This window comes from Cryptomeria japonica, chromosome 5, assembly GCF_030272615.1.
Source record: "Cryptomeria japonica chromosome 5, Sugi_1.0, whole genome shotgun sequence".
Taxonomy (NCBI): domain Eukaryota; kingdom Viridiplantae; phylum Streptophyta; class Pinopsida; order Cupressales; family Cupressaceae; genus Cryptomeria; species Cryptomeria japonica.
This window is the reverse complement of record NC_081409.1, coordinates 820,298,276-820,313,575: the sequence shown is the minus strand read 5'-3', so window position 1 is coordinate 820,313,575 and position 15,300 is coordinate 820,298,276.

Below are 15,300 nucleotides of genomic sequence, written 5' to 3'. Positions count from 1 at the left end.
CCACGGTGGGATTTGTGACCCACAATATCAATTCACTGGCCATATGAAAAGATATTAATATAATAGGGGTCTGCACTTGTATTAAGGCACACTGCCTAGAGGGTACTTCTAATCACTAAAGAGCCTCACTAACTACAAGCTTTCTACTAAATAAAATACTGAAAATGAACTCAAGAATGCATCTACTATGCCAAATAGAGTTCCAGTTCTACCTCTATTTTGTATCGGTTCATAAACCCTGAACTACTACTAGTATCTCTTCTCCTCCAAGAATGCTTTCCGGACTATCTATAGATAATTGAATGATATAACATTCACATACAAAATGATCTTCATACATATATTTCGTATTATATTGTTCTGCTATGTTCTTCTACATCACATATCTATACTCTCTTTCTTTTTCTTATTCAAAATAACCTAGCATACTGACCTATATACCTACTACAAATAATATGCCTTATGTCGGCTTACAATACTTTTACAAAAGATATTCAATGTCGGCCTTGACAATAATTAAAAAATAATTTATAAAATAAATCCTCTTAGATGTTGGCTTCCAATGAAGTATTGGTGTCGGTGTCTATGTCGGTGCCGCCTAAATGCTCCAAAGTCAGTATCTACTAGTATATGCCTCCTAATACTAGTATATGACTTCCATCTAATCTTGTTGCCATCAATGACAACAAAATGAATCCAATGAGTGTCAATTGCCAACAATGACAAACATTTTTTTTTTAATGATAAAATGCAACAAAAAATTACATAGTGGACAACAAAGTAATGTTGCCAAGAACATTATATTACTCAATAGAAGAAACAAAATCCTATGACCTTCTTATGACACTATAAGGTCAATCACTAAATGTAATCAAACAATTTCATTCACAATGAAGGCGATGAGATCGACAAGGGTTTCTGGAGGTGGCTGTGGTGCTCACTATTTATAGAATGGAGTAAAAGATGAAGTAGATATAGAACATGGAGAGTTTGGTTGTTGACATGTAATTTCTATCATTACTACCACAATCAAACATCAGTCTACCACTGCTTAACTTCCAGTATGAAATCAGTTACCACCAGTTTGGCTTCCACCCTATAGACTTATAGTTTTCACTGTCTACAGTCAAGTCAACCTCTAGTTCAAATAATTCTCACAAGCATGCATGCTACAGTTTAACCATAGCTGAATAAATTAGTTTATTGAGTTGTCCAAGTAATTAGATAGTTAAGTTTTATCAAATTGATGTTAACTGAATATTAATGTTCTATTGAACATAGTTTACGCATGACAAGGATTAGTTGAGGCCTTTGCATGTAGATTTGTTTTAGTTTACAAAATCATTATAATTGATGTATACAACTCTATAATTTACAATTGAATGAAGTTTTTATTGGAGTGAGAATAATGTTTTGTAGATCTACGAAAGACCTCTATCAAGGCATAATGTAATCCATCTTTTTGAGTTGAATAGAGATATTTTATGTGATTGTTCTAGTAGTGTTCTGTTCCACTATTTAATTCCAACATTCTATTTTTTTAGGCAAAAGATTTCAAACCACCACTTGCAATCTATTTTGTGCATAGTGCCTCAGGTGCATGCTTGATGTTTTCATGGTGCACCCAGGTGTATGGCCTTGTGCATGCATAATGCCTCAGATGCACTGTGCCCTAGAAGCACCCAAATGTGTGCTCGCGATGCCTTAGGTGCGCACCTTGGCCATTTTATGCACCTGACCTAGCCAAGGTGGGCACCTCAACCAAGTGCGCACTAGGTGCACCCTAGCATGCAATCAAAGGTATTAAAAAATTCTTGAAAAAAAATGGAGTTGAAAAGGTTGGTATAAACTTAATCTTCTTTCAATTCGAAGGGTAAACTAAAAATGATATGCTTTAATACCTTTCATTTCTTCTTATCCTTTTGCAGTATTCAGAAGATACATACAAGATTTCAAAGTGGAATTCATATATTCAGAGTGAACACAAATTTTTGGAATTTATGAATGAGCACATAGAGAAAATTGATTGCAAAGTTAGTTACTTGCATGGTGCATATGATAATAAATTTGTTTGGATTAATTTTTCCTATTTTTTAAGTCCTACTTTTATTGATTTTGAAAAATTGAATCATGGGATGCCCTCTTTCAATTGGGACAAGGAGAAAATATTATGGTAGATGTAATTCAGAAAATTGTTAATGTGTACTGGGTAGTTGCAAGGCCTTCAATTATAGGGTATCTAGTCTCGAAATGTGCAAAAATGTTAAACAACAAAACTGATTGTCTAGAGAGAATCCAAGAAATGATTTTGATTTTACAAGATATTTTATCCTTAAAAAAAACTTATACAAGTTAAAAAGGAGCAATTTGACAAAGACCCTAGATACATCATTGAAGCATCGATAAGTTGTGCTACATAGCTATGTTCGAAAAAAAATTCCAGTTTAGTTAGGTCATCATTTCCTTTATGACTCCATGTCCTCATTACTTGATTTTATTTTGCTTCTCCTTTTACCATATTGTTTAACATTATCTTTTTATGTTTCAGATTCTTTAAATCAACTGTCAAATCTTAGAGACTGGGCACTATTAGATCCAAAATAGTTGGAATTGAAAGAAATTCTACTCTTACAGTTGTAATCAAAACATTAAAGGGGATATCACTTAGAATAGAAATGTTAACACAAGTCTATCTAGAAGTAGGTAAGTGAAAAAAAATCATTTGTTTTATACAATATATAATCTTGCTAGATGTTTTAATTTTTATATTAGCATGTCATTCGATGATTGAAAAGTGTTTAAACTCTGACGGTATATTGTGTTTATCTATATGCAATACATTCACAATTTTTAATCATCAAGTAAAAAATCCTTCAATTCATGAGTAATGATAAACATTTTTCTTTTTTAATTGATAAAATGCATTAAAAAATTACATAGACAAAAGGCAACAAAGAACTAATGTGAAGAACATTATTATTACTCAATAGAAGAAACAAAATCCTCTTACCTTCTTATGACACTATAAGGTCAATCATTAAATGTAATAAAACAATTTCATTTACAACAAAGGCGATGAGCTCCACAAGGGTTTTTGGAGGTGGCTGTGGTGCTCACGATTTAGAGAATGGAGGCAAGAATGAAGTAGATAGAGAGCATGGAGAGTTTCATTGTTGACATGTAATTTATCCTCTTAATATCACCATCAAACATCAATCTACCACTACTTAACTTGTAGTATGCAATCAGTTACCACCAGTTTGGCTTCTACCTTTTAGAATCAAGTCAACCTCTAGTTCAAATAAATGTCACCAACATGCATGTTATAGTTTAAGTATTGTTGAATAAATTAGTTTAGTAAGTTGTACCAGTAATTGTATAGTTAAGTTTTATGAAATTGATTTTAACTGAATATTAACGTTCTATTGAAAATTGTTTATGCATGAAAATGATTAGTTGAGATCTTTGCATGTAGTTTTGTTTTAGTTTACAAAGTCTTTATAATTGATGCACGTAACTCTATAATTGAAATTGAATGAAGTTTGTAATAAAGCGAGAATAATATTTTGTACATATGTGAAAGACCTCTATCGAGGCAAAATGTAATCAATCTTTTTGAGTTGAATAGAGATATTTTATGTGTTTGTTGTAGTAGTGATTTGTTCCTCTATTTAGTTGTAGCATTCCACTTTTTTTAGGCAGAAGATTTTAAGTCCCAGCTCCAACCCATTGCACGCATAGTGCCTAGGGTGCAAGTTTGTTGTTACCATGGTACACCCAAGTGCACAACCCTATGAATGTATAAAACCTTAGGCAGACTAGGGTGCACAACCTCATGCATGCATAGCATCTTGAGAACACCAGGGTGTCCCAAATACTCTCTAGGTGCACCCTGGTGCATGCTCGTGACATTGTGGGTATGCATATTGACCATTGTGTGCACCTGACCTAACCAAGGTGCGGACTAGGTGTACTTGAGCATGTGGTCAAAGATATTAAAGGAATCCTTAAAACAAATGGAGCTGAAAAGGTTGGTATAAACTCAATCTCCTTTCAATGTAAATGGTAAACTAAAAATGTTATACTTTAATATTGTTCATTTCTTCTTATCGTTTTGCAGCATTTAGAAGATACAGACAACCTTTCAAAGTGGAATTCTTATATCCAGACCGGACACAATTTTTGAAATTTATGAATGAGAACATAGAGAAAATTGATGCCAAGGTTAGTTACTTGCATAGTGCATATGATAATATATTCGTTTGGATAATTCTTTCCTATTTTTCAATCCTACTTTTATTGATTTTGAAAAATTGAATTACAGGATGCCCTTTTTCCAATTGGGAGAAGGAGAGAACATTATGGCAAATGTACTTCAAAAAATTAGCAATGTGCACTGAGCAATTGTAAGCCTTTCAATTATAAGGTATCTAGTCTCAAAATGGGCAAAAATGTTAAAGAAAACAAAACTAATTGTCTAGTGCACCTCCAAGGAATGATTCCGATTGTAGAAGATATTTTAGCCTTAAAAAAACTTATAGAATATAAAAAGAACCAATTCAATGAAGACCTTGAATACATCGTTGAAGCCTCGATAAGTTATGTAATGCCCCGCCAGGAAACCCCGAAGGGATAAGCTAAAATAACAAGAAAAGAGTGCAAATTTTTTTTTTGAAGTTACAACACATAAGATGCAACAAGATATCAAAGATTCAGATTACGTAGCGGAAGACATTAACAACAATCTCCTAAAGAGTTTCCCAACGAGATTACTTAAATTTCACAATTCATTTAACTCACACAATTAATCCATTAAGCTGAATATCTTAATAACGAGATAAATCACAATCAGGATAATTTCTTAACGACAACTGAGTATAATTCATTACTCTAAGTTACATTCATTCATATACCAACTTATTGCGTTAAAATGATGATTTCACACACGTGCATTACGATAAATTGCATCTCAACCAATTATGCATTCGATTAACATGGCATACAAGGAAGAAATGAATATAAGCATTAATAGATAATTCCAATTATCCACTTAACCATTTTACATAAATTAATCATACATGATAAGCTGAATAAAGGAAACATGAGAGAATACACCACATAACACCATAATGATCTCGGAGTTCACCCCTAAAGGGCTACATCTCCGGGTCTGCTCAACTGTAGGACCCCCTCTGATAAATAATAAAGTTAAGAGTACAAGAGGTTACACCAAGTACTATCCAGCCACCAAGGCGATACATAAGCAATATACAACGACCACATCGGCAATAATACATAAACGATCCTTACAAAGAACAGGATCCAGCTGAACATAATCAAAGCTAAAAACATAAGAGTCCATGAGAGCATCCATAAAACTGAACCATCACCACCCAAGGTCTAACATGAAACCGACACTCACAAGGGCAGAGACAAAGGACGACTCACAAAGGTACTCAAACAGGATAAGACGACAACACACTAGCGAATGTAGGGAGAAGTGTCATCACACAACCTGGTATGGATACCATGGCAAGTCTTCATAGGTCCCGGCCCATACACTGGTAACCCTGGCAACCTAATCCGAACTTTCGGCCCATCCAAGCCTCATGTGGACCCACACATCCTCTCGTGAAGACAAGGAAGGTGGTTTGCCATTTTAGGCCTTCTCACAGCATGTCGAGTCTATGCTAGCACTCGTCCCATGTGTGAGGCACATTATCTTATTTATAAATTATTTTCTAATCTACTTAGGTTATCACTTATTAGACTCACTTTCGACGGGTTACCCAGCAGCCACTTTGGGCGCGGCCCCCAATCGAAAGCCACTTTCCCATACGACACTAGACTATACTCAAACGAACTCAAAACCAAGGAATACACAAGGTCAGACGAACGGAGTTCAAGAAGAGATACACAATCATCAGGTCAAACACGACTCAAGGGTAATCACTTACTGACGGTACTCTAACTAGAGACCTGACAACTAAGGTTAACCACGAATCATTATTCGACTCACTCAAAGAGGATTTGATCAAACGACACTATCACAACACCATAGTCAACTCAAAGTTCGAGGACTGAAACAGGAACACCAAATCATCCATACGACAGGGTCCTTTAAACAAAGCAAAGCATGCCATTTCATAATTAAAGGCGAATACAGAATTTAAACTCGCAAGGCAATAATCAGGAAAGACTATATTTCCTCAAATTGATTTAATCATTAAAATCGATCAAGTTTTCTACAAGATCTAAAACAACTTACAGTTATCTACCTCATCAAGGGATAATTTGTTCTTGGTTTTCTAACTCCTAAGGTTCAAAGCATCGAACAGGAATATTAAGCCGTAAAGAGTTTTAACCAATTCATATTATTAAATCTCAGACAACCATTAATCAAATAATTAAGATATTTAATCTGCAACAAAACATCATTAACATACTGGTCTAAAACCGTCCTCTACAGTTTCGTATTATTTCTCAAGCCCAGATGCATTATACCGATTACGGAAATATATAAATGCAGAAAGAGAATCTAAATGGAGATAATCATTTCCAAAATCCAAATCTTAATTCCCTACGCACGTATAGCAGAATCCAAAATGAACTGTTAATTAAAGAGTATATTTATTATTCCACGATAAATAAAACATACATAATTAACGACTAATAGTGCACAATAACCCAGTTAATTATTAGTTAATATATAATTATTAATCTCTATCAATAAAATATATCTCACTAATGATTAATGTATTTGCACAAATTTCGAATTAATATCGATGGGTATAAATACACAACTTAATTTCCATTAATTCTATATATAATAAGCATTAATCCATAAATGGAAACTTAATCATTAAACTAATATTCATTAACATGGTATTAAAACCATATGTTTTTTTTTGAATACCAACAAAATACATTAATAAAAAAAAATGATTTATAAACTACGTTTAACAAAACGCAATTAAACAAAACCATGTTCTTTCTTTTTTTTTTTTTTTTAAAAAGTAAACGCGTTCAAAACAATGAAGGCGAGGCGGGCTGGGAAGGGTCGTGCCCTAACCCTAGCCCTAGCCGCAGCATTGGGGATCCTCGTGGGCGGCGCTCACGGCGGTGCCCGCAGGTGCCGCGGCGCCCTGCGGCCACCGCGGCCCCTGCGGCCACCGTCGTGAGCCACAGGCACCACGGTCTGCGAGAAGACAAGGGAACGGGGGGAGGAGCAAGGGGGACGTGCGGGGGGAGGAGCAAGGGGAACCCCAACTCACCGCTCGTCCAAAACAAGACCTCCGCCCAGTTTGGTAGACCAAACAAAAAAAAATAACGCACAGCTCGGTTTCAAACAAAAACGCCCAGCTCGACATAAAATAATATATATTTCTTTTTTTTAAAAACACACAGTCCGAAATGAACACAAACGCCCAGCATGAAATTAAATGTTTTCTTTTCCCCTTTAAAAACACAGTTCGAACTTGGCTAAAAACGCCATACCCAAATTTCATCACGAATATAAATTTCTAATCCACTAGGAGTTCGGTTTAAAAGAACCGAGTTTGATATCAAATTTTCTTGATGGATTTCCCATCCTTTCCAAAAACAAGGGATTCAAACACTCTAACAGCAAAGAGGAAATACACATCTCCAAAAGAAAACTCCAGCCAAACTCATATGAACACTCAAGTTGATTTTCCAATCACAAATTCATTTCTTTCAATCAAACAGTAAATTCTTTGGCAACAAGAAATCAGTTCAAATTCCTACCTTCATGCGCAATCCTGGATTAGCTGAAGGAGAGCCCAATTCTGCCAGGTCCAGCATCATTCCTTCCCAAACCCCCAATTTCATTCTCAAATCTTTTCCACCAAAAATTTTCTCCAAAATGTCCATCCTCTCCAAATTTCCCAAATTGGGTTATATGGAAGAGTTGACCCAAAATTTTCTATTTTTGGAATAAAAACTTTTATTTAAAAATAATACTTAAAAATTAATCCTTTCTCACAAACACAACAAATTAACTTGCCTTTTCAATTCAAAATTCGATTTCTCATTTAAACCAATTTAATCTTTCTAATTTAATAATCCAACAGAATACAATTAATCTATTGCGATAAAATATCAAACTTTTCTTTTTCAACAGCATAAATATAATGCATTTAATAATCCAAATCAATCATTCAATCGAATTTACTCCCAATTAAAAATGAGCAATCCAATAACAACGAAAATCACATGACGAGAACCCGATTAATTTAATCCATTAATCTTCAATGCACAAATGCATATTTAATCAAGATAATTACTAAAGACTAGTTAACCAATTTAACCATGCACATCAAGCACGCAAACCGAGAAGGTCAACCAAACAGACAACTCACAAACCCAAACAAAAAGGGATTACCAACGACGACTGGCGATGCTCACTTGAGCACGACTAAGGTCGACTAGGGTCTTACGACCACCTAATCCAACTCTAAGGATTAAAAGGTATGCTCAAACCTGCAAAACCAGGTGACGACAAACCTCGCACTCATGCGACTTCGTACCTGAAATCTCCTGCAACCAACGATCATACATGCATACATATATAAAATTAATGAAATCATTAGTCCGATACTAATACCACGAAATAGGGACACTGAATAACCTGCATACAACTAGTGAGAAAACCACATCAATGGCTATGCGTTAATTCAAACATCTAACTATAACATAATATTTCGATAAACTAATCCAGATTAAACCAAGGTTAGAGATCGATTACGGTAGGGGTACTACATTCTCCCCCCCTAGGTTCCGACTTACTCCTGGAAGTCGTAAGGCTAGATGGAGAACATGTCGTACGCATCAGCCCTGAACTCATTCAACAAGATCAAATTGCACATAGAAATCTTTCCATAAATAAATGAAATATAATTGCAAAATCCTTTACAAATGCCATTATCCATTGGCAAGATACATCTAAATCCATACATTCCTTACAATATTCTAGGAATTATCCACAATCATAGCAGAGAAACAAGAATTTTCTTCCATTCATTACACCAAATTAAAACATTACAAGGAGGTAAGCCACAATTACCATAATCATCGATCAAAAATGACAGAAAACATGCCATAAGATCAATTTTCCTTTACCAATCCATCTTTATCATAAGATTTAATAACATAGAACTAGCTCAAAATATCAATTTCTACAGCCAAAATAACTTTCATGAAATAAGAGCAACATAAATAACTCAATTGATTACACTTGCCAGGCATAAGAACACCTTTCCAATGACTATGTCCCATAACATAGTGACAAGCTAACACAATTTTACTCCATGATACAATAATAACCATCCACATAACTGAAATGCATAACAGAAAAGGCCACATGTGAGCATGTCTAATGGTCGGTCAAAGGTAACATGCACGATCAGCATCTCTATGCCTGATCTCAGAACAACAATATGATCATAAATATCCAATATCTCACTCAAAGGCTTGATGGTGCTAGGCACACCATAGCGGTGCTACCTTCCATACAAGACCTTTGTGAATATCTCTTGTTGTGTAAGGTGGTTAGCCTCTAAGAGATAGTCACCACACATAGGTAGGTAGTGGATACTAGCTGCATTACAGCCTCACACACCTCCATCCTCAAGGTTCCTTGCGTCTACTTCCTCGTATACACTCATCCAAGCCCGTCTCCTACGTTCTTGGAGAGGAATTCACATTGCAACACAAGACCAGCATACGAAAACAATAATGATAAACCAGTTTAGCCACCAAAGTACAGAAGAATAAAGATAATAAATCCTCAATTCCAACAGTAGGGCAAGAAAATAATCCGGAATCTCAACACCAAATCAAAGTGCAAAAGATCACAAGATCGTGGCCAAACCTTCAAAATCAAAGTAAAATAAACTGCTGATCCCCAAAGAAATATAAAGAATATCACAATTGCACATTACATCACTACGTGACTAATAGCTAGCCACCAACGAGGAAGGAAGGAACAATCGTCAAGCTATCCTAGTAGCTCATCATATGGTGTGGCCAAGTCACACATCCACATGGCATGGCAGTGTGCACCTCGACATCACCCCGCATCACGTCGTCACGTGGCATGGCTCTACCCAATACCTAGCGGTAGGCCGCATGGAAATGTCTACTACATCCCGCATCGTGTCTCAGCACGGCATGGCAATACTCCAAGCGGACAAAGCACGCAATGGACGTATCCCGCATGGCAGTGTACCCCGCGGATAAGGCACGCGCTGGTCACACCCCGCATAGCGATGTTCCTCTCAGGATACTCGCCGTAAGCCAGAGGTATACATGACTATGGTCCATCCACATGCCCACCAACACATACTAACTGGTAGCACATGTGAATAAACCTACCTTTCATGAAGACAAGGCAAAGGATCCTCCAATAGAATCCAACAAAATTCTCAAGAACTGCCATCTATATGCTCAAAATGAAGGATAGGAATAGGCTGACACACATAGACCTATAAATAGATCCATCAAAAGGGAAAGTATTGAGTACACCTTTGATACAGTTTAGTAGTACAACTATATCATTCCTCGAAGTAGAGAAGCCAAGTCACTTCGCGCCGACATTACTCGTACGCCAATCCATACTATTCAAGGAACGGTTACTTCGAATACTACCCCTTAACATACCGAGTTACCCACAACCTGAGGTTTGGTACTCAGCAGGGAATAAATAAGCAACATCACATAAACAGTATGGTTTCCCATACTCATAAGCAACATATCCTCCATGGTTGATTACTTCACCAATCCATGGGCACACATAACGAGCACTGGTTTAGACACATTTACGGGGAGTACTTTTCAGTACGCTAACATCTAAACAAGGAAGATTCCAATCATGCTTTCTATATAAATAACTGAATCAAGTTTACTCTAGATACAAGTACTGAATTCATTAACAATTCACAATTATATAAGGAATTAACATCATTCCTATAGCTTTCTCGAATCTCACTAAGCATTCATAATTAAGTTACTAGCTAAGCAAATTCATTTCTAAAGCTTAAGACTTTCATCTATCACTATGAAGCCAAGGCAAACACACCATTTCATATGTTTTAAAAACATTCAATTTTAATCAATGCACTCTTTAATATCATTCCTAAAAATCTTATGATTAGGCAAAGAGAAGGGAAGGAGAGTTTGATAACCAAACCATTTCCTACAAAACGCAAGATCAAACAAGATCACGCTATAACATTAAATTTCTCACTTAAGCCTATCATTTAATTACACGGTTTTCATTTCGCTACCGTTAGAAGGATAAAATTAGCCTAACAAAACACTTCCAATAATTATGGTTGCAACAGGAGGTTCTAGATTTCTTAAACAAAACAGAGATCAAGAGAGGCAATCTTTTCAATAATGCAAGACCTCTTAAGAACACTCACTTATAATAATACAATATAGACACATGTCATAACTTGCAACCTATTAGAGAAGATTACATTACGATCAAAGATAAGCAAGAAGCTATTACCCCAAATAAAACATATTAATGCACGCACATCAAACAAGCTTTTCCATTCGCTCTTTCTAAACACATCAAGGTTATTACATATACCCAAAAGCGAGTTCAATGGAGCATTTGCTAAAATAAATCTTCAATCAACTGGTTTAATGAGACACAGAAAACAATCTTTCGGAAAACACATAAAACAATCTTTCAGAGAACACATTAATACTTTCTCGAAGCTACAATAACATGCTCTTTTTAGTACTTCTTCTACAAACCAAGCAGTTTCACATAATTCATCTATTCGCATAAAAATGCACCTTACTAAGGTAGAATTTAGTCATGCTACTCCTACGAGATACATATGGAGAATTCTTTAAACATACACATGCAGTTTTCTCCCATCACCCAAAATAAATTTTTAAACCCATAGCCCATTTAATAATCTAAAAACATAAGCGACATAAGGCTCACACAAAGGTTCAAGAAGTCACAACCTTTTTCTCTCTTGCAAACGAGAAAACTTGAATCAAAGATAATTACACATATCCTAATCATTTTAATTTCCAGAAAGAAGAGAGGAATGGTGATGATCATTTAATTTTCTACAAAAAAAGCACACAATGCACATATAAGCACTCACACACCACCATCAAGAAGGCAAAAACAAGGTGTGAACATACACGTTACACACCAGCTAAGGTCTGCTCAATCACTCACATGCAAAAGGAGGACAAGCATACACATAAGGTCGATACACCTCACACAAATAGAGGGCACACGCGACACTAGAGATCCCAATGTTTGCAACATGGGCTCTGATACCAAATGTAATGCCCCGCCAGGAAACCCCGAAGGGATAAGCTAAAATAACAAGAAAAGAGTGCAAATTTTTTTTTTGAAGTTACAACACATAAGATGCAACAAGATATCAAAGATTCAGATTATGTAGCGGAAGACATTAACAACAATCTCCTAAAGAGTTTCCCAACGAGATTACTTAAATTTCACAATTCATTTAACTCACACAATTAATCCATTAAGCTGAATATCTTAATAACGAGATAAATCACAATCAGGATAATTTCTTAACGACAACTGAGTATAATTCATTACTCTAAGTTACATTCATTCATATACCAACTTATTGCGTTAAAATGACGATTTCACACACGTGCATTACGATAAATCGCATCTCAACCAATTATGCATTCGATTAACATGGCATACAAGGAAGAAATGAATATAAGCATTAATAGATAATTCCAATTATCCACTTAACCATTTTACATAAATTAATCATACATGATAAGCTGAATAAAGGAAACATGAGAGAATACACCACATAACACCATAATGATCTCGGAGTTCACCCCTAAAGGGCTACATCTCCAGGTCTGCTCAACTGCAAGACCCCCTCTGATAAATAATAAAGTTAAGAGTACAAGAGGTTACACCAAGTACTATCCAGCCACCAAGGCGATACATAAGCAATATACAACGACCACATCGGCAATAATACATAAACGATCCTTACAAAGAACAAGATCCAGCTGAACATAATCAAAGCTAAAAACATAAGAGTCCATGAGAGCATCCATAAAACTGAACCATCACCACCCAAGGTCTAACATGAAACCGACACTCACAAGGGCAGAGACAAAGGACGACTCACAAAGGTACTCAAACAGGACAAGACGACAACACACTAGCGAACGTAGGGACAAGTGTCATCACACAACCTGGTATGGATACCATGGCAAGTCTTCATAGGTCCCGGCCCATACACTGGTAACCCTGGCAACCTAATCCGAACTTCCGGCCCATCCAAGCCTCATGTGGACCCACACATCCTCTCGTGAAGACAAGGAAGGTGGTTTGCCATTTCAGGCCTTCTCACAGCATGTCGAGTCTATGCTAGCACTCGTCCCATGTGTGAGGCACATTATCTTATTTATAAATTATTTTCTAATCTACTTAGGTTATCACTTATTAGACTCACTTTCGACGGGTTACCCAGCAGCCACTTTGGGCGCGGCCCCCAATCGAAAGCCACTTTCCCATACGACACTAGACTATACTCAAACGAACTCAAAACCAAGGAATACACAAGGTCAGACGAACGGAGTTCAAGAAGAGATACACAATCATCAGGTCAAACATGACTCAAGGGTAATCACTTACTGACGGTACTCTAACTAGAGACCTGACAACTAAGGTTAACCACGAATCATTATTCGACTCACTCAAAGAGGATTTGATCAAACGACACTATCACAACACCATAGTCAACTCAAAGTTCGAGGACTGAAACAGGAACACCAAATCATCCATAAAACAGGGTCCTTTAAACAAAGCAAAGCATGCCATTTCATAATTAAAGGCGAATACAGAATTTAAACTCGCAAGGCAATAATCAGGAAAGACTATATTTCCTCAAATTGATTTAATCATTAAAATCGATCAAGTTTTCTACAAGATCTAAAACAACTTACAGTTATCTACCTCATCAAGGGATAATTTGTTCTTGGTTTTCTAACTCCTAAGGTTCAAAGCATCGAACAGGCATATTAAGCCGTAAAGAGTTTTAACCAATTCATATTATTAAATCTCAGACAACCATTAATCAAATAATTAAGATATTTAATCTGCAACAAAACATCATTAACATACTGGTCTAAAACCGTCCTCTACAGTTTCGTATTATTTCTCAAGCCCAGATGCATTATACCGATTACGGAAATATATAAATGCAGAAAGAGAATCTAAATGGAGATAATCATTTCCAAAATCCAAATCTTAATTCCCTACGCACGTATAGCAGAATCCAAAATGAACTGTTAATTAAAGAGTATATTTATTATTCCACGATAAATAAAACATACACAATTAACGACTAATAGTGCACAATAACCCAGTTAATTATTAGTTAATATATAATTATTAATCTCTATCAATAAAATATATCTCACTAATGATTAATGTATTTGCACAAATTTCGAATTAATATCGATGGGTATAAATACACAACTTAATTTCCATTAATCCTATATATAATAAGCATTAATCCATAAATGGAAACTTAATCATTAAACTAATATTCATTAACATGGTATTAAAACCATATGTTTTTTTTTGAATACCAACAAAATACATTAATCAAAAAAAATGATTTATAAACTACGTTTAACAAAACGCAATTAAACAAAACCATGTTCTTTTTTTTTTTTTTTAAAAAAAAAGTAAACGCGTTCAAAACAATGAAGGCGAGGCGGGCTGGGAAGGGCCGTGCCCTAACCCTAGCCCTAGCCGCAGCATTGGGGATCCTCGTGGGCGGCGCTCACGGCGGTGCCCGCAGGTGCCGCGGCGCCCTGTGGCCACCGCGGCCCCTGCGGCCACCGTCGTGAGCCGCAGGCACCACGGTCTGCGAGAAGACAAGGGAACGGGGGGAGGAGCAAGGGGGACGTGCGGGGGGAGGAGCAAGGGGAACCCCAACTCACCGCTCGTCCAAAACAAGACCTCCGCCCAGTTTGGTAGACCAAACAAAAAAAAATAACGCACAGCTCGGTTTCAAACAAAAATGCCCAGCTCGACATAAAATAATATATATTTCTTTTTTTTAAAAACACACAGTCCGAAATGAACACAAACGCCCAGCATGAAATTAAATGTTTTCTTTTCCCCTTTAAAAACACAGTTCGAACTTGGCTAAAAACGCCATACCCAAATTTCATCACGAATATAAATTTCTAATCCACTAGGAGTTCGGTTTAAAAGAACTGAGTTTGATA